This window comes from Rattus norvegicus, chromosome 4, assembly GCF_036323735.1.
Source record: "Rattus norvegicus strain BN/NHsdMcwi chromosome 4, GRCr8, whole genome shotgun sequence".
In the NCBI taxonomy this organism is placed as follows: Eukaryota; Metazoa; Chordata; class Mammalia; order Rodentia; family Muridae; genus Rattus; species Rattus norvegicus.
The window spans coordinates 162642415-162669192 of record NC_086022.1 but is presented as its reverse complement, the minus strand read 5'-3'; the positions used below and the strand labels follow the sequence as shown (position 1 = coordinate 162669192).

At 49.6% G+C, this 26778-nt stretch overlaps 1 protein-coding gene across 9 annotated transcripts in view; it reads left to right on the top strand.

The window, feature by feature from the left end:
- The window catches only part of Tspan9 (tetraspanin 9), a 181671-nt gene that overhangs the window by 12507 nt on the left and 142386 nt on the right, over positions 1-26778 (top strand). For 2 of the 9 annotated variants that reach the window (XM_017592656.3, XM_017592655.3), the window contains exon 1: positions 5595-5766. The exons of the other annotated variants lie outside the window; for them this stretch is intronic. The gene's annotated coding sequence lies outside the window, so the exon portion shown is untranslated. Of the gene's footprint in view, positions 1-5594; positions 5767-26778 lie in introns of those variants that run through there. 9 annotated transcript variants of the gene reach the window in all.

Below are 26778 nucleotides of genomic sequence, written 5' to 3'. Positions count from 1 at the left end.
GCTGTATGCCCAGGGATGGATGGAAATGGATGCACAATTCATCCCTGTACAGGGGTAGGAGAATAGACTAAGGATCAGACCCCGCAGACTGCCGGGCAATGGAACAGCCCCCTTCTCTCCCTAGCTAACTGTTCATCCTAGGTAAGTCAGCTAGGGTCATCACTAAGAAGGGGATTCTGTTCCCGTGCTGTTTCCAGGCACTGCCTTGGGTTGATTTGATGTGCTGTGTGTGTGGTGGGGGTGAGCGGCATGTCTAATAGAGTCCTGGGTTTTGTGTCTGTTGCCCTCAGACTCCTAAGACTGCGCCACCTCCCCGACTTCATCCTGTTTGCCCTTTGAAAGTAGCCAAGAGCTTGGCTTCTAGATACCCACTGCTGTTTTTTTTATTGTCTCTTTGAAAACTGTCAGTCTGGGTGACAGGCCTTTAACAAAGCCAGATGGGCAAGCCAGGTCCAGGTCTGCTGGGATTTCATTCATTCCTTTGTTCAACAAATCTGTCATAGCTGGGGAAGAAGAGGACCCGGCCCTTCTGACTCACAGATCTCACTTTCCTAAAATTCTCAGGCAACTCACAGTGGACTTGACATTTTGACTTCCCACAAGGTGTTCATTTTTATAGTTTTCTCATCCCTTGCCTCGGTAGCTCTTCTCTCCCTGTGAAATGTCATCTGTGACCAGGAGGCTGGAGGAAGCAGGGAAGAGTCAGCAGCAGGGCACTAATGAATCCCGCTCCCAGTTCTCAGGTTGCTCTCTTGGAGCTGTGGTGGAGAAGCTCTGCCTGGCTCTGGCTGGTTATCAAACTCACCTCTCCCTGGGGCATGGCTGCCCCAGGTGGGGCACACTCCCAGAGCACAGCCCTGCTCTCCTGCCTGTCATCCTTCTGGCCTGTGTGCGATCTTCAAAGAACAAAGGCAGAGTGGGCCTTTGCATTCGGATTTCTCTTTTCCCAGCTCCCTGGCAGCGTCTTTTGGAAAAGAAATGTTTTGCAGCCAAGAGGTTCACGGTGAAAGCATTCTGCACCCCAGGCATAAGCTCTTGTCAGCTTAATATAGCTCGGCAAGGGGGACTTGGTGACGACTGTAATTTGGGAAGGAATGGGTCTAGTGCACCTGGGTGAGTTAGGGACACAGTATCATGCTTCTGTGGTGGCGCTGATGGTGCCTGACCAACTTATCGACTCCATACGTACCAGTGCTAAGTGCTGATGGGCATGTGGAAGGCTGACTCTGCCTTCCTCGAGCAACCTGGCATCCTGGGCAAGGCCATAAAACCTCAGCCATACTTTGGCCAGGCATCTGGAAAAGCTGGGTGGAGGTCCTCAGCCTGCTGTGTTGGGCGTTTGGTAGTTTGAAGCAAATAGGAAGTCAGCTTCCCATACGAGAAGATCCCAGAGGCTCTCCCTGATCCCTAACTCCCTAGCTGCACTCTCACTCTCCCCTTCCCCACCTCCCATTATTGGTTCTTCGTGGCTGTGAGGAGTGATCAAGCTTCAGTATGCCCCAGGGCCACAGTATCAAGGAAGCAGCAAATAATTACTAAACACTCCAGCACTGAAAAAACTCAGGCTAGGTGCTCTGATCAAAACGAGAGCTATAGTTAGGCTAGGGTTAGGTGCATTTGAACCTTTTCTGCTTGTGGCTACCAACTCTCTGTTTTATCTAGATCTCTGGTTTCCTGTCCTATGTGGTACCCAGGAGTAGGCTGTGATGACAGCTGACCAGGTAGGAATTGGTGCAGATGTAGCCAGCGCCCTCTGCGTGAACCTCAGATGAGAAGGCCTGCCTTTGCAGAGTTGGGGTTTGTATAGTTACACCAACGGTACCCAATGTCACCCTCCACTCCGCCTGCTGGTTATCCACCTGAGTCACAGTTGTTCACATCCTAGCAGAAAGGGATTATCTTGCCTGAGGATGCTCACTGGACTATGCCTTGGGACGTGGGGACCATTGTTTTTTTAAGAAGACAGTCTCAGGTAACACCTCTGTGTTGTTACAGATGTGGCTGAGAGGGAGTTAAGAAATGGGGAGGCAGGCCTCCTGCCACCATGACTGAACTGGGTGAACTTATGGGTACCATGTACCTTCTCTTGGTTAGAACACTGCAGTTCGGACAGGTCAGGTAGGATGGCCTTTCTGTCTAAGGAGCTCTCATGCAGAAGAACCCTGTGCATATGCTAGGGCTGGTGGGGTCTTCTATATTGGTTTTTCCCCAGCGAATTCTTTTAATCTTACTGGCTTTGGGAAACATTAATCTCAGGGCACACATGTCAAGAAAGGTAGGCACAGAATTGGCCTCAGCCCTGGGGGGCTGGCACCCATCTGATTTCCTGGACCTATACTGCAGCTGGCCCTGATGGTGCTGTGCCCATCAGAAGAGGTGGGTGGGCCCGCCTCTGTCTGTGTGTGTGGGAAGGAGCAGGGACTCTAGTCAGGGAAGGTGGACAGGGACTGTGGGCTAAAGGGCCTTTCTCCCTTAGTTACAGCTGCTCCCTAGACTAGTGTGTGGAGTTTGACTCTGGCCCATGGCTGGAAGAGAGAAGAAGACTGGGAAGGCAGAGTTGTTTAGCTTACCATGAAAGCCTTGGTTTACTTTCAAAGAAGTTGTTCGAGAGTCCGTTGTGAAAGTGAGTGTGCCTCCAGGCTGTCTGACAGCACCCCGGGGCAGCTAAGGTGGGAGGTGGAATCCCCCTCAGAAGAGCCATACCCATAGGAGACCTCATTAAATGTTTATTGATGAAGATGGGAAGAAAATAGTAACCAATTTGGAAAGAAACACAACTGGGCCAGCCATGCTCTGAGGGGCTTGAAGACCTATCGATCTGCTCTTAGCCTGTCTAGCTGCTAAGATCCTGCCACATGATATCTGTCCTGTGGAAGCTCCTGGTGAGGCAGCCTGTGCCAGTGATGCCAGTAGCTTGGCCAGGCATCTGGGATGAGATCTTCAGGCAGGGTCAAGCCAGCCACTCAGGTCTGAATTGTTTCCTGACTTTCCTCCAAGGAAATAGTTCCTTAATCTGTTCCTCTTGTGGATGCTGAAGACCAACTAGGGAATGCTCCCTGGCCTTCCTGAGGCTCTGTGCAGTTTTAAAGAGCCCCTCAGAAGGCTCTGTTTTGTGGGTGGTGCTTTTAAAGCAAGCGTCTTTAAAACAGTTTTAATTCATGCTGGGAACCGAAGCCATGCTCCACCACATTCTAAACCCTTTGGGATAGGCCTGATCTGTAGCCTCTGGTCAGTTAGCATCCATTTCAGGACTAACACAACCTCTACTGGCATTCTTTCCTGGTGGGACACAACATACACACAGACACACACACACACACACACACACACACACACACACACACACACACCACAGACTCACACCATAGATATACAGAGACAACAGATAAACACACATACACACACAGACACAAACACACACAGATATACACACATGTAAACAGATACACTCATAGAGAAACACACACACAGATTCACATATATAGATATATACACAAGCATAGATATGCACACATGCACAAAGACACACACATGCACACACACATATGCATGCACACACACACAGCAGTAATAGCTGTTTTAGTATTAGGGATCAAACCTTATGCATGCTAAGCATATACTCTATCAGTGAGCCACACTCCTAGTCCCCTATATTTTCATTTTAATAGATTAGAGTGATTTATGGGGTACATTATGATATCCCCAAATACATGTACATGTGTGTAGTGGTTTCTTGTGGAAAACATTTATCACTTCCTCGTGTGGAAAATACCCAACCTCTTCTCAGTTGTGAGGTGTGGTGACACATGTCTTTAATTTGAGCACTTGGGAGGCAGAGGCTGGTGAATCTCTGTGAATTTGAGGCTATCCTGGTCTAAAGAATTCCAGGACAGCCAGGGCTGTATAGTGAGAGAGTCTGTCTCAAGCAACAATAGCAACAAGGAAGCATTCTCTCACTTACCTTGAAATGTTTGCTTTCAGAACTAAATACTAAATATGGCTATCATTGCTGTGTGTCTGTATGTCTGTGTATCTCTCTCTGTGTGTGTTTGTGTGTGTCTATGAGTATCTGTGTATCTCTCGTTCTCTCTCTGTGTGTGTATCTGTGCGTGTCTGTGTGTGTGTCTTGTGTGTCTGTGTGTCTGTGAGTTTCTGTGTATGTCTATATGTGTGGGTCTCTGTGTGAGTCTCCGAGGGTATCTGGTTTCTGACACAGGTACCCTTTGTGCTCTACAATGTTCCAGTTGCACCGTGTGTCTCCTAACCCATCTTCCACTCTCCCTTACCATGCCCATGTTCTCCCAGGCTCCTGTGACCAGGCTCTTGTGAGTCTGCAGACTTTAACTTTTAGCCTCTATAGATAAATGAGCATTCAAGGGACATCCGTGCTCTGCTCCAGATCTCTCTCCCTTTGCACGTGGCCCTGTCCTTTCTGAAGAGCAGAGATTGGGATTCTCCTTCCTGTTTTTGTGTTGCTTGGCACCTGACAGACACTTACAATTTTTCTTCTTTTGATGCTGGAGACAGAACCTGGCTCTACACATACTTAACACACACTCCACCACTAAGCTATATATCCCAGGGTTATTTATTTTATTATGGTAAACTGAGTCACAGTTTACTTATAGTCCAAGGCTCATTTGGACTCATGATCTTCCTGCCTTGGTTTCCTGAGCGCTGGGCATTATGGGACTGCAATGACGCTTACATTTTTTGAATGAGTAAATGTTGCGCATATAGTCTAAAAAGAATCGTGCCCCTGATGTCATCTGTTGGTCCAGGACTTAGTGCCTGCTGGCTGGGTTTAACTATCCACCCTGGTTTAAACTTTTTCTGGGGAGGAGACGGGAGTCTGCCTCAGGTCAGGAGCTCGTTCTGAAGGTGCCCTAGCTCTGAAACAGAGTCACACTGTCTTTCCCAAAGGCTCTGGTGAGGATGCTGAGGGAAAAGGGAGGTACTGCTTGGAGGGCTTACATTTGGGGAAACTGAGGCTGACTCTCCTGGGTCCTGGGCAGTTGGGCAGAGAGGCCTGGAGGCAGACTTTCTTGATCTTACCTGTGTTTTGGTTTGGTCTTTTGTGTCCTTTCCATATCCTAGAATGCTCTTTTCCTTTTGTTCCCTGGCACTGCCGCCATTCCTCCCCCAGCTTGGGTGAGTAAGGCTTGCAGTGAGGTGACCTCTCTGGCCTGTAGGCAACTTTGCAGGAAAACATGTTCCCAAATGACCAAGATCGTAAAGACTGGAGACAGACATGTGTGCGGTTATTTTGGGGTTGGTGGGTCGGGCTGAGATCTCTCTGGCATGCGCAGCCTCTGGCCTCTCAGAATTGACCAGAATGGAAGGCTGATAAAAATCAAGGCTCCAGGAATAGCCAAGAATTCACTTAACCTCTGGGAAGAGGTGCCACTGCCCTACCCAGAGCCACAATGGAAGTGGGGCCTGAGGGAGGGTGGGATGGGAAGAAGGAAAGTTCCAGAGTCTTCTGCTTCCTCTTCCTCCCTGAGCCTGCCTGGTCAAGGGATTGGTGAGTACAGTCTAAGGCTCAAGGCCAATCTGATAAGGAGCAGGACTCAGGGACTAGAGGAATGTCACTCCCCTACTCCCATCCTCTGTTGCCTGGTAACAGCCCTTGGCTGTGCCAGTTGCTCAGGCTCTCTGAGTCTCACACTTTCTGTATCCTTTTCACACTGAGGACTGGCCGCAATCCCTCTGCCTTCAGATCTTCAGGGAACTCTCACTTCTTCCTGCCTTCCCTAGAACCTATGGGTGAGTACAGAGCACTCTCTGTGGTGCTGGGAGCATCCGCTCTGCGGTGCCGGGAGCACTCTCTGTGGTGCTGGGAGCATCCGCTCTGTGGTGCTGGGAGCACTCTCTGTGGTGCTGGGAGCACTCTCTGCGGTGCTGGGAGCACTCTCTGTGGTGCTGGATATCTTGGTGCTCTTCCTCCTCCTGCTCCTCCTTTTGTATTTGAGGTAAGATCTTACCAGATAACCCAGGTTGGCCCCTGGATCATGACCCCTCTGCCTCAGCCCTCAAGGGCTGGATGGCAGACATGAACCTTTACATATGGTTACTTGTCTGTTGGGAGCTGGAGTGGACAAGCATGTTGTGGACAGTGATGTCAACCAGAGCAGCACAGGGTCTTCACTGGCTTCTCTGAGCTTAAGGGTGTGTGTGTGTGTGTGTGTGTGTGTGTGTGTGTGTGTGTGCACGTGTGCGTGCACACTGCTAAGCAAGCATTCTACGAGAAAGCCTCTTCCCCAGTCTTTATTTATTTTTAGTTTTATTTTTCAGTAGTTCTCACTTTGTAGCCCATGCTGGTCTCCAGCTTGCAATCTTCCAGCCCTAGTTTCCAAAACTCTAGGAGTACTGGCATACACTAGCATGCCTGGCTAGCCTTACATTTCTTTTATTTATAAAGTAAGGGGCTGCAATATCTGGGGCGATTTCTGGCTTAAGAGTTATCCTGTTCCAGGGGTGGCAAGAAGAAAGACCTTATATGGCTCGGATGCTTGTGTTGCTTCTGTATTGTACCATGGGTTCATCTCTGCTACCATGGGGTCCATGGTGATTCTGCAGCCTGAGGGTTCAAAGGTCAATGTTAGTGTCTCAAAATTCTCTCCTGTCCTCTGGACTCTTCCATTTGGAAGCATTGTTCTAGCAAGGTCAGCAGTTATTTTTAGCGACTATCCGTCTCCACTTCTCTCTCCTCACTTCTAGAACTCCGGTGCCATGTCTGCCAGGCTGTGACACTCTGTGTGGTTTGCATATGTTGTGTGGACTTTCCTCAGTCTTTCTTTCTGTGTTCCTCTTTGGACAGTTTCTGCTGTTAGGTCAAGGACAGGACTCTTTTCTTTTGTGGTTTCTGACCAGAAAAAATGCCCTTCAGCATGTCTGACCTCAGACACTGAGTTTCCCCCGCCAGATGTTCACACACGTCTTTCATGCCTTTCCTGTCTCTTTTGTCCTATTTCCCTCTTTGGCTGTGAACATACCTGTAAGGCTTGTTTGTCTCTCCCGGCCTATGAGGCTCACCAGCTCTCATTTTGCTCGGGATTGAACCCATTGATCTTCCTACTTCTTCAGCGCCTGCTGAGTTGTGATTGGATGCCAGTTGGTGTGACTTTAATATTGACAGATGCTGGGGTTTGTTACATTTCTTTAAATAGGATTGGACTTTATTCCGGTATGCATTTAAATGACTTGGGATCAGTTTCATACATTTCAGGTTTGCTTTAAAGCTTCTCAAAGGGTAGATCTAAAGCAGACTTGTAGTCTAGGGCTAACTTAGCCTCACTACTTAGTCCTTCTGAGGACTCTACCGAATGCCCTGGGACGAGTCTCTCTCCGGATGTGTGCACTCCACAGATGGTTTGGGTATTGCTTTCTAGTGCTTCTCCTAGGATCTACAATCTCACCCTGGTGAGCGTAGGGAACCGCAGGACACTCCAGAGGGCTCCTCTGCACAATTCTGCATTCTGTCCCCCCAGTTCCCTTTTCTCTGGCTTGTTGCCTAAAAGTCCTAGCTGCAGGAGCTCTAGTTTTTGTCTCCTCAGCTTGGTGAGACCAGCAGACTCCATTTGCAGTCCTCCCAGAGCATCGGTCTTGGAGGAGCTGCCAAAGCTATGGGTCAGGAATTTCAGTCCCTGCTGCCCCTGGTTCAGCGGCTGAGGCAGTTTCATGAGTCTGTTTAGTTTCTTAGTTGTACTCCTTTGTGACTGGAGCCCTGCATAGTTTTAAGACTCCTCTTGGGCCTCAGCTGTCACTGGAAGCCACCCTTCCCTATCTTCAGTGAGATGTCTCACAAAACCCAGCATGTCTCTCCCTCCTCCCCCACCACACACATACAATTTTATCTCGTTCTGCATTTATCTCTCCAAGGTGGCCCGCTGTCCCCTTTACGACAAAGACAATAAGGCAATCTCAGTGCTTAGCATATAGTGAGTACCTAATGTTTGTTGGATATATAACTGAGAATAAATGGAAGAAAATGTAAGCTACCCAAGGCATTTGGTAACTAAGGAGATTTGGGGTACTGCTGTTTACTTTTGCTTTGTTTTTGCTGGGTTGGAGCCCAAGGCCTCATGTGTACCAGCCAAGTGCTGTACCAGTGAGCCACACCCCCAGCACATTAAGAACACGGCTAGCCTGGGTGCAGGCCCTGGTTTATTGTGAAGCAGTTTTGTCCTGTAACCAAGGATGTTCTGGAACTTACTAAGTAGCTGAGGTTTCGAGGTTGGCCTTGAACTCTTTTTTTTTTTTCTTTTTTTCGGAGCTGGGGACCGAACCCAGGGCCTTGCACTTGCTAGGCAAGCACTCTACCACTGAGCTAAATCCCCAACCCGGCCTTGAACTCTTGATTCGCCTATCTGAGTCCCCCAAGTGCTGGGTTTATAGGTATGCACCACCATTCTTAGCTCAGCACTGGGTTTCTTGAGTCTGCTTAGGACACAGTGGAATCTGCATTCATCTAGTGGAGGGTGACTAGGAGAGTGGAGATGATACGGAGTGAGAATTGCATGTGTCTCCTCGGAATGCCTGTTTTTGTCTGGAAATTACTTTTATGAGGTTCGATGGAGGTCGGCATGCAAATGACAGCCTTCATCGTATGTGGGAATGAGCCCAGCCTGCAGATACAGGTCAGGAATTCCAGGGGACCAGAACTGAGGCCGTGACAAGGGCAGGCTCTCCCACACTTAAAACCATCTAGCAGAGGAAGGGGCACCTTGGGAGGTGGCGAGCTATCGGGATTAAGGAAAATCCCATGTCTGGTGGCGAGGGACGTTGTGTTTGGGATGCAGTAGTGTATGAAGTAATCTCTTAAACACTGGGTACTCAACTCTGAATCTTACAACTTAATTAGGGCCCTGTGATTCTTGTCTGCCTTTCAGTCTTCTGTCTTCAGTCTGTGCGCGCGCGTGCGCGCGCGCGCGCACACACACACACACACACACACACACACACACACACACACACACACACACCCCTAAAGTGTGCTCCTCGCCTTTGCATGTCAACTGTAAGCACTATTCCCTTGCCTCGTAGGTTTCCTCTCAGGGGCCTGCAGACTGGCAGCTACCCCCCGCCCTCCAGCTGCCATCTGCTCTTGTCTTTAGCATCCTCACTGCCCTCTTGTCAGCAGCCTCTCACGTCGTCTCCTTATTTGGACATACAGTGTCCTGGAGGTAGAGATGACTGACTGGCTCATCACTTTCCCATGACTGCCTTCCCTACCACGTGGCCTGGGAGCTCTGTGAATCCTTCAGTCTGTCCATCAGGCCCCAGTGCTTCTGGTCTCAGAAGCATCACTCATGGTAGATACCGTTGCCCTTGATCTGGTCCTTTGGGTCTCCTGGCTCTTCCTTGGGGGTCTCAAGGGCTGGAAGCTGTCATTGGAGTTGTCACTCGTGAGTTTAGGACAGTGCGCACTGTGGGCTTAGTGAATGGTTGTCTAGCAGGTGTCTGAGAGGCCCTTCAAGCCCCTGCCCTTTCCCATTTGCAGGGAGGTCAAACCATATTCCACCCCAGGAAGAATGGTGGCTCAGTAGCTCCTGGCTGGAAAGGGATAGAAGAGAGGCCATTTTGGAAGGATTCATAAGCCAAAGAACCTTCTGAGGAGGGGCAGTCTTAGCTACTCTCAAGCCCTTGTCCAGCCTTCCTGCTCACAGAAGCTTTGGGTAACGTCCCAGTCTCACCTGTTTGCTAGGAAAACGTGTGGCGCCTGCCTGCTCCTCGTCCTTCTCTCCTGGTTGAAGGGGCCCTGGAGTCAGCGGGGTGGGCTGTGGAGCAGGGGCTGTGTAGAAAGCAGGACTGACGTGAGGAAGTCCATCAGGTGCCTGAGTGCCTGCTAACACCATGGGCCCTGGACCCTTGCCGGCCTCCTCCTGCCTGTCCGCTCTCCTTAGCCATGACTACCAGGGAAGTTTGCCATGAGTAAAGTCCTAGTTTCTTTCTCTTCAAAATGGGGAGAAAGGGGGAAAGGCTCCTTCATAGGCCTTCTGACAGCAACTTCCCAGAGACCATGCGAGACTTCTACCTTCCTAAACCAACGGCCAAACCCTCTACAGACCACTCTGCTTTCTTATGAAGGAGAAAGCGTGGTATTTGAGGGATGGATGTTCTAGTGGGTTGGGGCTAGAATGCATGTGGGCTGTGAACATCAGTGCCCCTCGGGAGGGAGCCCTGGGGAGGAGGACTGTTGTTCTTTATTCCCAGCTGTGTACCGAGGCCGCTGATGGAAACGGTTACTCAGCAGGGGCTGTGACTGTGTGAACGGAGTCCAGGGAAGATGTCCCAGCATCTGGTGGGAACTATGGTGCTCTACCCCATCCGTCTGTCTGTCCATCCGTTTGTCTGTCAGCTTTACACATGATGAAGTCAAGTTCAGCAGTAAAGCAGTTTGCCTGAGGCCACATAATGCTACTGGCATGGGCTTGCCTTGGAATCCAAGCATTCTGCTTCCTGTTTCCTACTTGTTCTATCAAAGGATGTCAAGATGACATCATTGCAGTCAGTATTGGGAGTGCATCCTGTCATAACCTCTAGGCTTTGGTAGCAGAGGGAACTTCTTCCTCCTCCCCTTATTTCTCTTCCTTTTCTTCCTCCTCTTCCTCTTTCTCCTCTCCTTTTCTTCCTCCACTTCTTTTTTGTGGCCCTGGGAATGGAAGCCAGGGTCTCATTCGGGTAAAACAAGAGCTTCACTGTGGAGCCACATCCCCAGCTCCTTACCTACTTTTTCTTCTTTCCTTTTTGTTCTGAGTCAGTATCTTACTGTGTAACCCAGGCTGCCTCGGAACCTGCAGTGGTCCTTCTGCCTAAGCCCCTAGGCCAGGCTCCCACAGCCGCCTTCTTAAAATGCATTTTCTGAAAAGAAGTTTCCTGGACTTGTGTCTTATTCCTCTTGGCCAACTTCAGCAGTTCCGCTGTGCCTGATCCAGAACATGCTTGCCCTTGATTCGACGGTAATGAAAGTACAGTCGCCCCTCTGGGTCTATGGGGTTGTTAAAGTCCAGTGGTGCTCAGGCTACTGTGTAGCCCGGTGGTATCTGCATACAATGTATGCAGTTTCCCTCTCAGTTTGCATTCATCTTGAGGTTTCTTATGATTCGATCTTCCCGAGCAGATGCCTGAACCCTGCAGACTAAAGTCCTTCTGCAGGAGGAGAAAGCTGTGCTCCTTGAGGGTGGATTGTGTGTTATGATACTCAATACAAAATAAATATCTTCTGCTGTAATGTAGAGGAAATATGACAAGGAGGTCCGACCATGTTGAATACAGAAACAGTTTTATCCCCTAAATACTTTTGGTCTACAGCTGGTGAACCCTCTCAGGTACAGAACCTTAGGCTTACTTAAAATTTTTGTCAGCTGTATCCATGGTACCTGTGGTCCGCATACTGATATTTTACTCCAGTTTTTATGCCGTTTAGCTGTAATTCTTCTCTGCATGGTTATTGGTGTGAAATATGTTCACTAAACTTCCTTTTTGACACTTAGCGCATGCAGGCAGGAGGCCTGAGGTCTTGGGAATTCAGGAGTGAATGGGATGTAATATACCAGATTCTGGGAGGCAGGGCTGTGTGGCTCTGGGTCTCTCAGTGTTTTTTTCTTAGTGTTCAGGGGACTAAAAGCTGGGGCCAGGGACAATGGTGAGAAGTCATTTCAGAGTCTTCCATTTCTGTAGGGTTTACCACAGTGTCAAGCCCTAAATTGTATTTCTCTACCCCATCTTGTTCTTGTCATATCTTGGTGACCTCGGGGTGTGGCTGGAATGAAGACTGTGTGGATGCCATGGAACTTTATGACTACCGTCTAGGATGTATTCTTTCCATCCTCACCTTTGCTTGACTCACATTTGATGACCCAGGTCTCATCATCCCTAGGGACTGCGGACCTCTTCTGGACCAGTCACACTGTTCTAGGCTCTGCAGCTCTAGGACTTAAGCAGAGTCCTGCCTGCAAGAGCTTACAGTTTGGTGGAGGACATAGACCATAAGAGTAGATGTTTATATTTTTTTTCCGACGGTGACAAATGCCATGGAGAAAGGTAACATGGGAAGAGGAGTGAGGATGGGTACAGGAGACCTCATCCAAGAGGGAGCATTAAGGGAAAATGGAAGAAAGGAATTGGAACCCTGTGGATAATAGGGGAGCAGGGTGTATCCTAGGGCAGAGGCCAGGAGGTGCCAGCTTGTGAGACTGTTAAAGATTTGTCCACCTAGAGGAACGTGAACCCAGGGATGGTCAGCAGGCTGGATCATAGAGCCTTGAATGCCATTCTAAAACCTGCGGCTTTTATTGTTGTTTGAGACAGGGTCTCACTATGCAGCTCTGGCTAGCCCTCTTGCTTGCCTTTGTCTCCCTGAGTGCTGAGGTTAACGGTATATACAGTCACACCCAGCCAAAGGCTGCAGCTCTTAGCGAGGGAGATGGGGAGCCGCTGGAGGAGGTGGGGTCTGGACTTAGGAGCAACAGCTGCCTTAAGTTCCTGGCTGTGATGTCAGTGAGGACAGTTCTTTCTCAGGAACCTAGTGTGCCTGCCCTGCCCACTCAATCCTCAGAACTTGCTCTCCATCTGGCTGAGGAGGAGACTGGGGTGTTTAAGGACCCCAAGGTACAGGTCAGTCTGAGTTAGTGTGTGCTCTGGGACTAAGGCAGTTCTGGCTGTCTCTGTGCTTGCCCCTGGGCTACTCCTCTAGCTAGGGGCAGGGGGGCGAAGAACAGCCTCTCCTCTTGCTGTTTCAGTGGAAGGAAAGGCAGATGGGTTCCAGATGGGGGAGGCTTCTTGGGAAGGGGAACTTGTGCCCCATCTGCAGACAGCAGCCCTCCCACTCTAGGACCCTGAGGCTTAGTGTCTGACTGTCAGACTCACCCTGATGTTTGGAGACCTGAGCTTTCTGCTACTGACTTGGGCTGGACTTGAGCTCCTCGCCCCAGGCAGGAGAGTGGAGGTTACTGCCTTTCCCTCCACAGGGAAGGAACCTCCCGGTTAGCCCCTAAAGTGTTTTATCCTCTTTTATTTTTTTCTTTTTGAGACCTTCGGATCATACAACGTCATCCTGTAATCCTTGGATTTATCACTCCCCAAGGAAGTCAGGAGAGTTTTCTTCTTGTTTTAAAGAAAGTAATCCTGGTTGGGAAATTGGAGGTCAGAGAGTGAGGCTGAGGGAGGGAGGAGCCAGAGAGAGAACTCAGCCCAGCACTGAGGGAACTCTGCCTGAGTGGGGCATTGAGGAAAGAACTGGAAGCAGGGACGAATGGGGGTGGGGCAGACACATGGGCACGCACCGAAGTTTTAGATGTGGGGTTTATTACTCTTCTACTGACCATACACATGGGTGTCTGAATTCAAGGAAGTTCTGTGTCTTTCCTGTGCTCATTTCACACCAGCTGTCCCCAGGGGTGGGGACTAGACTTGTTTTATTTCTTACACGTGTATGTAAATTTACATGCACACTCACACAGGCCCTCAGTACTAGCCTTGATTTCATATACATACTCATACATGGCACACACAACTTGCTTTTACGGTGTGGTGTGTGCATGTGTGTGTGTGTGTGTGTGTGTGTGTGTGTGTGTGTGTGTGTGTATGAGAGAGGGAGAGGGAGAGACAGGGAGAGGGAGAGAGAGCTCGAGAGAGAGCGCAGGTGCTGTGGACACACTGCTCCAGGCCCAAAGAGAGGTGTTTGGGTACATATTTGCAGTTGACACTAGCAGTTGGCCATTGGCTGACAAGACATGAGTATTTCTGATAGGGATACAGTCTCTATTATTCTGGACTTCACTCTCTGACTCAGTTTACCTATTTTATGTAAACTAGAAGAAGGAACCTGAGGAGATTGAGCACACAGTGGGGGCTGCTGTGCTGTCAGCCGTGTTGATCTTAGCGTCAGATGCCAGGTATGTCCTTACCAGGAGCAAGGAAGGAAGCTGGTGGTGGGATGGGAGCATCCTGTTGTAGCTCCCTGACACATGAGGCCAGGCCTGGCATCTGCAGCAGGGGCAGCAAGTGTGTCCTGACTTGGAGTACTATCAGCAGAACCCAGCTCTTGGCCCCTGAACCTGGGGGCTTGCTGCTTTGAAAGGTGAAGGTGACAGTTATCACTGACAGAAGACTTTTCCCAGGTGCCCAGAGCCTCAGGTTCCCAGCCACAGAGCAAAGCTACAGTGTCCTTGACTTTGCTTCTGTTTGGGAAATTAGGCACGAAGATGACTCTGCAGGTCAAAGCTCTGGCCACCAAGCCTGAGGAATGGAGTTCCATCCCTGGGACCGGCATGATGGAAGAGAGGAGGCAACTCCCACAGACTTTGTCTTCTGTCTTACACATGAATCTAAATGCACACAAAAATATAAAAACAAAAAGCCCAGCAACCGAACCGGCACCACTGCCACCAGCTTCAAAGCACAGTCATCCGCAGCTGCCGAAATCAATTAGACTCTCCCCATGCAGCCAGCGAGCGGCTGTGGGGCGAGGGAGGAAGGTGCTGCTTCCCAAGATGCCTCCATAAACTTGAGTGAAGAGTGGTGTGGGCCAGGCTGTTCCTCGTCCTCAACTGTCTCGTGGTTGAGAAATCCAGCAAGTAAAACCCAAGGGTAGCGAGGCAGGGCTGCAGGAGGAAGAGGGGGAGAGGTGGCCTGACGCTCATGTCGTAGTTCAGCCTAATTTGTCATCCTTCTTAGTCTGCTTGGGCATCTTCCCACGTCTTCAAGCTCTAGCCTTTCCATGCAGGGTGGGAGAGAGGGATCAAGTACAGACAGTCTGCTCCAGCCCATACTAGGTGCCCGTCCTCCCATGCCTGTGTCTCCCTCGAAGTCTGCCTCACCCTTTCTGTTTAGGGCAATGGCTTCATGGTGGTCTATGTCCCAAGGTGCTGCTGGGCCACTCTAGGAATTGTCCATCACACTCGAGCCAGCCTTTGGCCACGGTGTCCCCATGTAACCTACTTATAGGCTTCGCGCGCGTGCACGCGCACACACACACAGCACAAATAGCATGTTGGCGTAATGATACTCCTTGAGCACTTCATTCCTGCCTTGTCTGTGGTCAGCATATTGATGGATGTGTGTCGAGACCTTGAGCCCCTGCACCCACTCCTGCTGCTCTGACGCCCCTGAGTGTCTCCCTTACGTATCCCTGAGGACTCGGGTTCTATGTCTCTTCGTGGAGCACGCCTGCGTCCTCCCAGCACACGTAGCCCTGAGCCCCTGTGCTTACTCACTTCTGTACTGTGGGCTGTGGCCAGGGAGGAGGATTAAGATGCTGTCTTTGCTGTGGAGTTGTGAGCAGAGAGTAAGTGATCCGTCTTTTCCACCACTGGGACAAATGTGACAGGGTGATGTAATAGTATGTCATGTAGTAGGTGCTCTTGTTAACGGAGTGGGATGTACTGATCTGAACTAGCTATTCTGCATGCATAATATATTGATATTGGCTCAGTGTATGCTGGGAGTGTGTGTGTGTGTGTGTGTGTGTGTGTGTGTGTGTGTGTGTGTGTGTGTAGGCAAAGCATTGCTTAATTTTCCTTTAAGTCCTAGGGTTTCTGTCAAAGTTCACACCATTATGCATTTTCATCCTTTGCAGGTGACGATCTTTCTCTCTGGGATCTGATTTTTTTTTTTTTAAATACCACCAGGCCTTATGTGGGTTACCTCTCACCCAATGTTTAGGCACTCTGGATTCTTTTAGTTGTGAAACCTATGCTATTCAGTTACTGAGGGGAATTTTCTTGCAATATTTCACTGATGATTTCTCTATCTATCTATCTATCTATCTATCTATCTATCTATCTATCTATCTCTATCTATCTATCTATCTATCTATCTATCTATCTATCTATCTAATCTATCTTTTAAAATTTGGATGCTAAACCCCCAGATTCTTTAATTTAAAAAATTGCTTTTAGGTCTCTCCTTTCATGTGTGAGATGGGGGTGGAGAGAGATGCGTGTATGTGCACACGGTGGGGGGGTGGGGAGAAGGAGAGAGAGCATGCAAGTACACCTGTGTGCAGATTTTGGTCCTCTCCTGCTACCCTGGTTGCAGCAGGCTCTCTTGTCTGCTGCTGCTTGTGGGGGGGGGGGGGTAGGGGGAGCTGTCACACTGCAGGCCGTGGTTTCTTCTCTGCCCCATGGTCTTGCTGTAGGAGTCCTGGTACTGCAGTCCTGCATTAAGTGTCTGATTTATGTGAGCTTGGGGGATGAACTCAGGCCCCCACACCTGTGTGGCAAGTGCTTTACCCACTGGGCTTCATAGAAATCTCTTCTTAGCTTCATCTTCCTGCTTTTCTTGGCAAGGGATGGAGAAGGTTGCTGGGGATTAGACCTGGAACCTTCTGTAGGGTAGGAGAGTTCTCTAATTCTATGCCACTCACCCACATGCTACTCTCTTGTTAAGTTCCAAGTGGTTCTATGGTTTCTAGCTCTTCCTTTTATAGCACCATGCTTTGACATCATGGATACAGTATTACCTCTTGTTTTCTGAGGCCATTAGTGATAGTTTAACTTTTGTGAGAGACTGTTTTTGCTATTTCTTGTGGTGTGTGTGTGTGTCTGTGTGTGTGTGTGTGTGTGTGTGTGTGTGAGAGAGAGAGAGAGAGAGAGAGAGAGAGAGAGAGAGAGAGAGAGAAAGAGACTGTGTGAGAGAGAGACAGAGGGAGGGAGAGAGAGAGGCAGAGAGAGAGTATGTGTCGGTGTCTGTGTGTGTTAGAGTGTTTTCTGTCTCTTTTCCTCAGAGGCCTAGTGATCCTTGAAGCATGCTGGCATTTGAGTGAAGCATTAACAAGGCAACTGGAGTCTCAGTTCCCCCACCCCAACCACAGAGTCAAGAGACATCAAATGTGTGTCTTGGTTGGGGAAGGCTAGTGGGGTGGAGGGAAGGGAGCAGGGGAGGGCACAGGGCAGGCAGTGGTGGTGGTGGTGGTGGTGGTGGTGGTGGTGGTGGTAGTGTGTGGGTGTGTGTCTGTGTGTGTGTGTGTGTGTGTGTGTGTGTGTGTGTGTGTGTGCGCGTGTGCATGTGTGATGGTAGCGATGGGAATCTCAGGGAAGGAGGAAGCAAGTCTGTGGCTGTCTGGCAGCTTCATCAGCTTTCCTTTGCTGTGTGAAGACACCTGAGGTGAATGCATTGATGAGGGGAAACACTCTTTGTTGGTTTGTGGTTTCAGAGGTTTTGGTCCCTGATCAGCCAGCTCTGTTTCTTTGGGTCTCTGGCATACAGCATGCCATGGCAGGGAGCATGCAGCAGAGCAAGCTCTGAGGGAGCAAAAAGGAAAAAGTTAGAGAGAGGAAAGGATGCCCCAGCACGAGCCATGCAAGGGAACATCCCTGTGGCCCGCTACCTGCCACTTGCTCTCCCCTGGCACAGCTTACTTTGCCTGTACTAGTGCCATGGTCTGGGTTCCAAGCCTCCCCCAACACATAGGCCTTTGGGAGACATTGTGGATCCAGACCAAAGCCTGGAGAGACACGCTGCAGGCATTCATTGTAGGGGAAGGGTCATGAGGTGCTCTGAGCACTTGAGAGTCACTTGCCATTTCTCCTTGGAGACCAAAGAGCATCTTTTTCTACTGCGTCCTGGATGACACCGGAAAGCAAACAACTTAGTTCTTTGTTGGGTGATCAATACTTCGTGTCAGCCGCTCCATTCCCCTCCCATTCCTGCCTGGCCTCCCTGCACGAGGTTCAGATAGACCAACTCTCAGATCTCTCACACATTCTCCATGACTGGCCGGGGAAGACTGCAGTTGCCATTCAAGCCCTGCCCCCACCCTGTTCTCGGATGCTTCGAGAAGCCTTTCTGAGCCTTTCCCACTCTCCTCAAGACCTTTGCATGCGTGACTCCTGCCTGCTCCTCTGTGTGCACAGTCATTTCTATGGGGGAAGTCTTTGTTGGCCCTGGTACAGGGTGGGTCCCTGTGTTCTGTGCACTCGTGGGCCGTAGATGTCTTCCTGCATGGCAGTGTGCATCTGCACCAGTGATTTTATGCTCACCGGTGTGGTTCTCAGACCTTCACAGTCTTCACTGTGCCTCAAGTGTCTGAGGGGAGAGGCATGGGCTGTCCTCTCATTCCCCAACCCCCATCTAGTCTAGCACAGCCACGGACATCATTGATGTAAGGAACTTCTTGTAAATATCTTAGGCTTTGCAGTCGGTATGGCCCCTGTTGCGGTTCCTCAGCTTTGCCCTTGTCACACAGACGGGTCCACAGACAATGTACTAGTGAGGGAGCATGGCTGCATTCCCATTATATTTATTTATAGACACTGAAATGTAAATTTCATATATTTTCCACATGTCATGAAACACTATTCTGCTTTTGATTTCTTTTCAATCTTATAAAATATAGAAACCATTACTAGCCTGTAGGCCGTATAAAATTGGCAGTGGGTTAGATTGGGCCTGTAGACCCCTGACCCCCAAGGTGGGGGAATGCATGGCTTCTGTTTTCAATATATACTTGTTGAATGGCTGGCTGACTGGCATCTTGGACTCTGGCAAGAAGTAGTGCATTGCTGCTTTCCCTAAATGAACTCCATGATCTCTGTCCTTTATCACCTTCCCTGTAAAGTAGTGAAATTAAGAAAGAGGGCCAGCAGGTTTGCTTTATTCATAGGTACCTCACTTCCCTAACAACTTACCCATCTTAAGGATAATTCAGTGGTTGGTTGTCTGCTTGTTTGTTTTTGTTTCAGCATATTCTGTTGTGTGACCACTCTCACTCTCACTTTTAGGACACTTGTGTTGCCTGGAAAGAAATCCCACTAGCAGTCTCTCCCATTCTCTCCAGCTTCTGTCCCAGTCCCAGCCCTGGACAGCACATGCATATTTCTGTCTCTCTACGTCTGCCTGCTCTGGACATTTCTTCTCGATGGAGTCATGTAGTACGTGATATTTTGTGACTGGCCTTTAACTTGGGATCCATGTCCTAGCCTGTCTCAGAATTTCATTTCCTTTCTTTGTGTGTTACAGGGGATTGGACCCGGACTCAACCTAGTGTTGAAAAGGGCACCTTTTGTGTGTGTGGTCTGCTTGTCAGTTGATCAGATTACGATGCCTCTAGGACTCATTGTTGTCGTTTCCAACTAGGGTTTTGCAAGGTTACCTGGGCTGATCTTTACCTCCCAGGCTTAAGCAAGGCTCCTGACTCAGCTTCCCCAGTAGCTACAAAGTAACAGGCTACCACTTCAAGTTAGCCTCTGTTAGAGCAGCCTTCTTACATAGTCCAGGCTGGCCTCGAACTTTTGTAGGTGTGAATGTTCTTGAACTTAAATTCTAAACATAACAAACTTTTTTTTAGATTTATTTTTATTTTATGTTCTTGGTGTGTGTGTGTGTGTGTGTGTGTGTGTGTATAGGAAACTGAATCCTGGGTCCTCAACAAGGGGAATAAGTGCTCTTAACTTTTGAGCCATATCTCTAGCCCACTTTGAACTTCTTTACAAGAAAATATTTTTATTTTTCTATCTGTGAATGTGTGTGTGTATCAAGAGGCTCTAGGAAGGCATGTGGTGGTATGTCACAGGATATTTGATCACACCTTGAACCCTGAGATTGTGTTATTTACTGAAAAAAAACCTCTGTGTCTAGTGGTGGTGTGCCTCAGCCTTTAATCCCTCTGGCTGGAATATAGACACGTCCTTAGAACACACCTTTACTCTCAAACAATGAGGGTAAAGTTAGTTTATAGGAGAAAGCACCATGTTTGAAAGTGATGCCGCTGTAATTGAGTGGCAGACAAAGTGATGAATCAGAGAAAGATTTGACAGAGTAGGATATGCCCAACTCTCACAAGAGAGAAGGAAATAGAAGCTACTTGAGGGGCAGTTGAGAGAGAAAAGAGGAGGCGGTTTTACCAGGACAGTTGTACAGAGACAGGTTGCAGAGAGAGATCAAGCTAGACACAGGTAAAGACAGAACAAGCCAAAGAATGAGGAGCGAGCTTAGAGTAGATTGCCAGAGTTAGTATGAGGCCAAGCAGAGCAGTTCAGGAGAGGCTGAGGGAAGGCAGACTGAATCAATCAGTCAGTATGGAGAGGAGTTTGAGCCAGGACAGATGACTTGAACCAGCCAGCCAGAGGTCAGTAAGAACTAGGAAGAGTTCATTCACAGTAAGTCTCAGAGGCTGAAAACATTCTAGGTCTAGGTAAGATTGTGTGGAGTCTAGAAGCTTCCAAGACTAGGCCTAGGTTAGCAGACTAAGGCAGTGAGCCTCGGAGACAGCAAAGAAAAATAAAAGTTATTTTTAATATGGTAGCTCAATCCCAGCACTCAAGAAGCAGAGGCAGGCAGATCTCTGTGAATGTGAGGTCAGCATGGTCTGCAGAGTAAGCTACATAGAGAGACCCTGTCTCAAAAAACCCAAAAAAAAAAAAAAAAAAATTTAGTGTCCAAGAGAATTCTCTTCTTGCAGTGACCTTCTCACTGAAGCCCAATCAGGACCTGGCCCCTGTTGGGCATTTCCACAGCTGGGAGACTCCTTTTAGCTGCCAGGCAGCTCTGGAGTTCAGTTTCTCCCTTTTGGAACATTGTTCCTTTGACCATCCTCTGCTGCCAGGACCTGGGAGAGCAAGCTGGCTCTGTGGTCTGTGCGACAACTCTGGGAATATTTGACAACCACTCCCTGTGGCCTGCTGGCCAGTGCCTTCAGCTGCCTCTTGGCTCACTTCATCTCTGTGCCTGTTCCCTTTGGACACACTCCAGAGCGTAATGGGTTTGGAGAGGTGGGGCCACATCACTACTACTGCTGTTGGCACAGCAGAATGAGCTGTAAACTTTGGGGATGAGGAATCTTCACCTTTTCGGGAGGGTGGTTTTGTGGAAGACAGTGATCAAAAGTAAAGATGACGTCACTCTGCGAGATAGCAAGAATCAAGCAGCAGGTGAGGCCTTCCGGAGTCCCTCACTCTGCCAGCGCAGGCAGGAGTTAGGAGCCCTGGGCCTCCTGATGCCTATCACTTGGGCAGTATGCCCTGCTGGAAGGGTTGTGAGTGTTCCTTACTGCCACCCCATCCTGACAGGGCTGAGCCTTTGAACTGGTAGAAGGAGGTTGGGACAAACAGCCTATTGATAAAGACATGTCAGCAAAAATGACAACAGAAGTTGTAGTTGATCATTAATGTTTGACCCTCATCTTTGAGGGCGGCTCCCCACTTTTGATGGCTCCAGTCTATGTGGATCGAGCACAGAGCCTATCTATCTGTGGAAGAAAAGAAAAACCTTTTAGTTTTGGGCCTGGGGGGATGGCTATGTGGTTAGGAGCACAGGGTGCTCTTGCAGAGGACCCAGGCTGGGTTTGCAACACCCACATGATAGCTTACTCAGTAAACACAGTCTCGGATTGCAGCCTTTTGGCCTCTGTGGACACCAAGGCATGGAAGTGCTACACAGGCATAGACATCGGCAAGACACTCACATATGTGAAATAAATCTTTTAAAAAGGAAACAAGAACCTTTTGTAACCAAAAGGAACTGGGAGGGCCACACCAGGCCATGCTGCCCAAAGCTCTCCATGGGAAGGAGCTGGGTTTGGGGCACTCCCCCTGCCTCGGGCTCTTTCCCGACTATGTTGCAGGCTGACTTTCGTCCCTCCAGCCCTCTGTGGCGTGTTAGTCATTCAGAGTCCCCTGTCCATCTGTTTTGCGACTCTGATGGAGTGGGAACAGAACATCCTATGGGATTTGGGCCTCCTTGCCTCCCTTTTGTCTCATCCCTGCCTGGAGGCTGAGGGCAGATGAGCCCCAGAACATGTACTGGGTGAACCTCCCTCCGCAGGTCCGAGCGGTGCTGTCAGGTGCCGTGAGCTCGGAGTCTGCCTGGGGTTTTGTGGCTTGGTAGACAATCAGGTGGTGTGCAGCTGACAGGCTCTGTGGGAAAGCACGGCAGGCTAGGACAGCACTATTCAGCCTCCACTTAGCCTCCAGTCCTTATGATCCTGGGAAGGATTCACGTGAGTCACATGGAGTAGAGTTATTCCAGAGGAGAGGAGAGCACATTCAGAGGGCCACCTCAGAGCCCAGCACTTTCTCAGAGGTGACATAGACAATGGCAAGGGATCTCTGTGCTGCTCTACACCCGAGGCACACCTCATACCTTTAGTCCATGCTCTGGAGCAGTGGTTCTCAACCTGTGGGTCATAAGCCCTTTGGTGGGTTGAACAACCCTATCATAGGAGTTGCAGACCAGATATCCTGCCTGTCGGAAACTTACAATGCAACTTATAACAGTAGCAAAGTTACAGTTATAAAGTAGCATTGGAATGATTTCATGGTTGAAGGTCACCCCAACATGGGAAACTGTCTTAAAGGAAGGTAGAGAACCACTGCTCCAGAACAAGCAGCTTTTCCCGAAGGGCTTTGTGCTGGTTCAGGTGATTGACAGAGCTGTCCAGACGGCCTGTTGCAGAAGGGTATGATGTAAAGCCTCACAGTAATCTAGACAGTAATCTTACAAGATTTAGTTAGGGCTTCTAGAGCCAGGGTTAGATAGTTATCTGTTAATGACCTTCTGGGAAGTTCAATATCACATCTCCACCCAGGGCCAGAGATCTGACTCACATCCCATTCCTTTGACCAGTAATAAAAAACCAGAACAAACCCCCTAAAACCCAAAAGTGCAGTTCCAGATGGCTTGTGAGGGAGGGGGGGTCCAGGCCTAGTGTCCTCTAAGCCTGCTAATATCTCATTATCAGTATGAGAACATCACAGACCCTGTTTATACCCTGACTCTGCCGGTGCTCTTGGGACCTCTGGCAAATTAGATGAGGCTTTTCCTTATCGTAAAGTGGGAATACCAAAGACCTGGTTCCCCTGGCCTTCTGACACTGAGCTAGTCCGCACATCAGGAGCCCTGCCTGGCATGTGGGAAGCAGTGCACACCTGCCTGTGGTGGCAGTGGCAGTGAGGGGAGCTAGGAAGAGGAGAGGGAGGAGGGTATGACTCTTACATTACTGCCTGCCACCCCCCCCCCCCACTGGAACACCTATTCTATATTTATGGTATGAGAAAGCTACTGTCCCTCTGCCTTGGCAGCCTTTGGCCTCCTTAGCTTGCTCTCTTATCCGCTCTGCTCAGCAGATCACCACCCAGCCACCATGAGAACCAGCCTTAGTCCACCGACAGTCTCTTCATCTGTGACCTAGGGAGCTCACCCAGGTGACATCCACCGAACTCCACAGGTGGGCTGGGAAGCCAAGCAGAGCATTGATTGACAGCAGGGGAAACCTGGGGGTGAAGGGTGCCAGCAGCCTTCTTTTTTTTTTTTTTTTTTGGTTCTTTTTTTCGGAGCTGGGGATCGAACCCAGGGCCTTGCGCTTCCTAGGTAAGCGCTCTACCACTGAGCTAAATCCCCAGCCCCTCCAGCAGCCTTCTTATGGCAGCCTTCTACAGGAGCCCAGAGATTTCAGAATGGCATAGACGCAGGGCTTAGCTTGACCCCGGGTACTGTGGGCAGACGCAGACCCTTAGGTTAGCCCACCCACCACCAAGGGGGATGTGTTCATAAATTCCCACTAATGAAAATTCCCCCAGTGCATTCATTCTCTGTCCCTGTGGTAGAGGAGCTGCTGCGTCCTTTGCTCTCTGGGTGTTTAGGAAGTGACTCGGTGTGGGTTAAGTGTCAGGACAGACACAAAGTGACATGAATAGCTAGCCATCTCTGCTGTACCTTACATGTGCTGGATGGGTGCCTGGCATGTTCCGGGATAACACAAGGTTTAACTCCATACACAGTCAGGGAAACAAACTGAAGCCTGGGGGACCCTCAAGTCTCTATTTTCCATATAAGGACCTGGCTCTGAGCCAGGGAAGCCTGTGGGAGGGAGTTCAGTTGTCCTTTGATTTTTGGAGGCTTGGTAATCACGTGATGCCTGTGTACCTGTGGAAGTCCAGCCCCTCTCCCTCCTTCCCACCCACCCTGCCTGTGCCTGGAGGGCAGGGCAGTGTATTTAACCTGTGGTCCTCTCAGCACAGTGAGTACCTGCTTCACCCTCACTGCTGGAGCTTCCGTTCCCTTCTCTCATCTTGCCTCCTCTCTACAGCCATTAAGTTTGAAAGAAACCTGTATCAAAAGGCATAGGTGAACTTGGGCTTTTCTTCAAAATACAGATTTTCCTAAGAGCTCCCGAAGAGATGAGCTACATGAGACAGCTTGCTGTGCTGCATGACCTTAGGCCCATAGAGTCTCTATCTGTGTCTTGTCTGGGGCTTTGTAACCCTGGGGCTTTGTGCCTGGTCACCAAGGCCCTTTCAGCCTTGAAAGTTCTTCCACTTGAATTGCCTGCCTCAGGAGAGCTGGACAGCCAAGCCACTCATCGCTCATCTCCACAGAGGTTTGCTTCTCAGCCGGTGTGAACTGGAAAGCTTTATAGTATGCGCCTTAGAGAGCAGGAAGAATTCCAAATTCCTAATTCCTAGAGCCCTCAAGGGTGTGGCACTGTGTGTGTGTGTGTGTGTGTGTGTGTGTGTGTGTGTGTGTGTGTGTGAGAGAGAGAGAGAGAGAGAGAGAGAGAGAGAGAGAGAGAGAACGAGTTCAAACAGGGTACCAGGGGCGGGGCTTCTCATTTGCCCTGAATCTTAGTGCTTTGGAGCCAAGCTGGTTAAACCTGCAGGACCTGCCCCTTGCTGGCTCATCAGGACACTTGAGTGGCAGGAAGGCAGTAGGCCAGCAGCTCTCGCTCTCTCCTGCTGAGGATCGCTGGCCTGCTCCAGCCCCCTCTTCCCTCCTGAGCCCACCTGCCCAGCGCCTGTGTCCTCCAGTCACTTACAGCTGCTCAGCCCGAACTGTGTCCCGTGTATGCCTCGTACTTTCAAGCCCTTCCTTGTCTTTTCTCTCTCCCTATTGCTGTCTCCATATTTTCCTGTGCCCAGCCTTTTCTTTCCACTTGCTTCAGGCTGGGATAGAACAGAAGGCTGGGCTGGGCATAGAGTGCAGACCACGAGTCCCACACAGTATAAGCTATGGGGCTGGCTCAAAGAAAGGAGTCATAATTCAGCAGGTCAGAATACCTAGATTCATCACCTGCCTGCTGTGAGGCCATGTGCTCCAGGTGGGATAAAGGTGTGCACCCAGAGAAGGGACCTCATGATGGTTTGGAGACCCGCACTGCGCTCATGGGGCACCGCTGTCCAGCACTGGGTGATAATCCTGCAAGTCCGTGTGCAAGAGAGGTTGGATCCAGGGAACCTACGTGAAGCTGGGGACAGACAGCTCAGCACTTGTCACCAACTCCCTTCTAGATTGTGTCAGTCCCAGGGCCTTGTCAAGTGGTATTTCCTCTAGGGAGAATGAAAGTTTGGGGTGGGTCTTCCTAAAGTCCCTTTCTGCTCTGCTAAGTTAATTGTCACTTGCCAAGTAAGTACAAAGTACCTTCTTAAAGCTGCTTCGTGAAACCACAGGCAGCCTTGAGCCCATCACTTCCTCCCAACACTCAGCTGGGTTTTGTTTTGTTTTGTTTTGTTTTGTTTCCCCCCTGTAATCCTCAGATGAGGAGATGGAGATTTTGTTTTCTTTTGAGAGTCTCATGAAAACCAGGCTGGCTGGGACTCTACTCTGTAGTCAGAGACGATGACCTTGAACTTCTGATCTTCCTGCTTATGTCTCGCAGGCACTAAGTTACAAAGTTACTAAGTTACTAAGTGTGTGCCCCCATGCCCAGCCCTGGAGGCTAAGGTTTAGAATATGATGAGTCCCATCTAGACATGGATATATTCAGGCCCCAGTGATACCATAGTTCAGGGTTAGAGCTCATACCTCAGCACAGGGGAGTTATACACCTGAGGGTTGAGGATGAGGGAGGTGAAAGTTGTGGTCACCCTGACAGACTTGAACTTCAGCTCCTACTGATATGTGACCCTGGTATTTCCTAAATTATCTGTCCATCCCTCCGTCTGTCCATGCATCCATCTATCCATCCATCCATCCACCCACCCACCCATCCACCCATCCATCTGTCCACCCATCCATCTGCCCATCTATCCATCTGTCTATCTGTCTGTCCGTCAGTCCATTATCTATCATTTGTTTTGGAAACAAGACACCAGTATATATTGCCCTGTCTGGCATGGGACTCAGTAGGCTGGCCTTGAGCTCACGGAGTTTCAACTGCCTCTGCCACTGAAGTGTTAGATCATTTGATTTTGACAGTGTAGGGATGTGCCCTACTCATTTACGTTCTGTCTCCCACAAACACTTGCTCTAGGCTTCCATCAAAGGATACCAGGTAGAGTGTACTCCATAGGACACAGCTAGGAAGCCCACGAACCACCTTCTGTCATTTTGGTTTTGTTTTTTTGAGCTGCTTATGACTCCCAGCCCGGAAAGGGCATTTATCTGCACCAGTTCGTGTCAAGTCTATAGATAAGGAAGTTGGGAGGAACCCCCCTTCAGAGACACAATGGTCCTTGTTCTGTCTGAACACACTGTGGCGTCAGGCTGGTGTCCATCTGCTCAGGTATTAGTCTAGGGGAGATGTCTTTTCGGAATTAATGCGGTGTCATCGTTCTGCCCGTTGCCTGTTTTCATGTTCCTTCGCCCTATTTACCAGCTGCCGTCGTCCAGGAGACACCAGCTCTCTGCTCTTAGGAGAGTCTCCAAAATGCAGCTTGTGTTTTGCCTCAGAAACACAGAGGCAGGAAATGGAGTTGTCTGTTCAGGATGGATGCCTGGGGCTGGTCAGGGGTCTCTAGGGGACAGGCAGGCAGGATGCTGAGTGTCCAAGCAGGGAAGGGCCCTGGGGGCGCCGTGGGGAGATTGAGGTTTCCTGCAGTTGCTGTATTGGCCAGTCCAGCT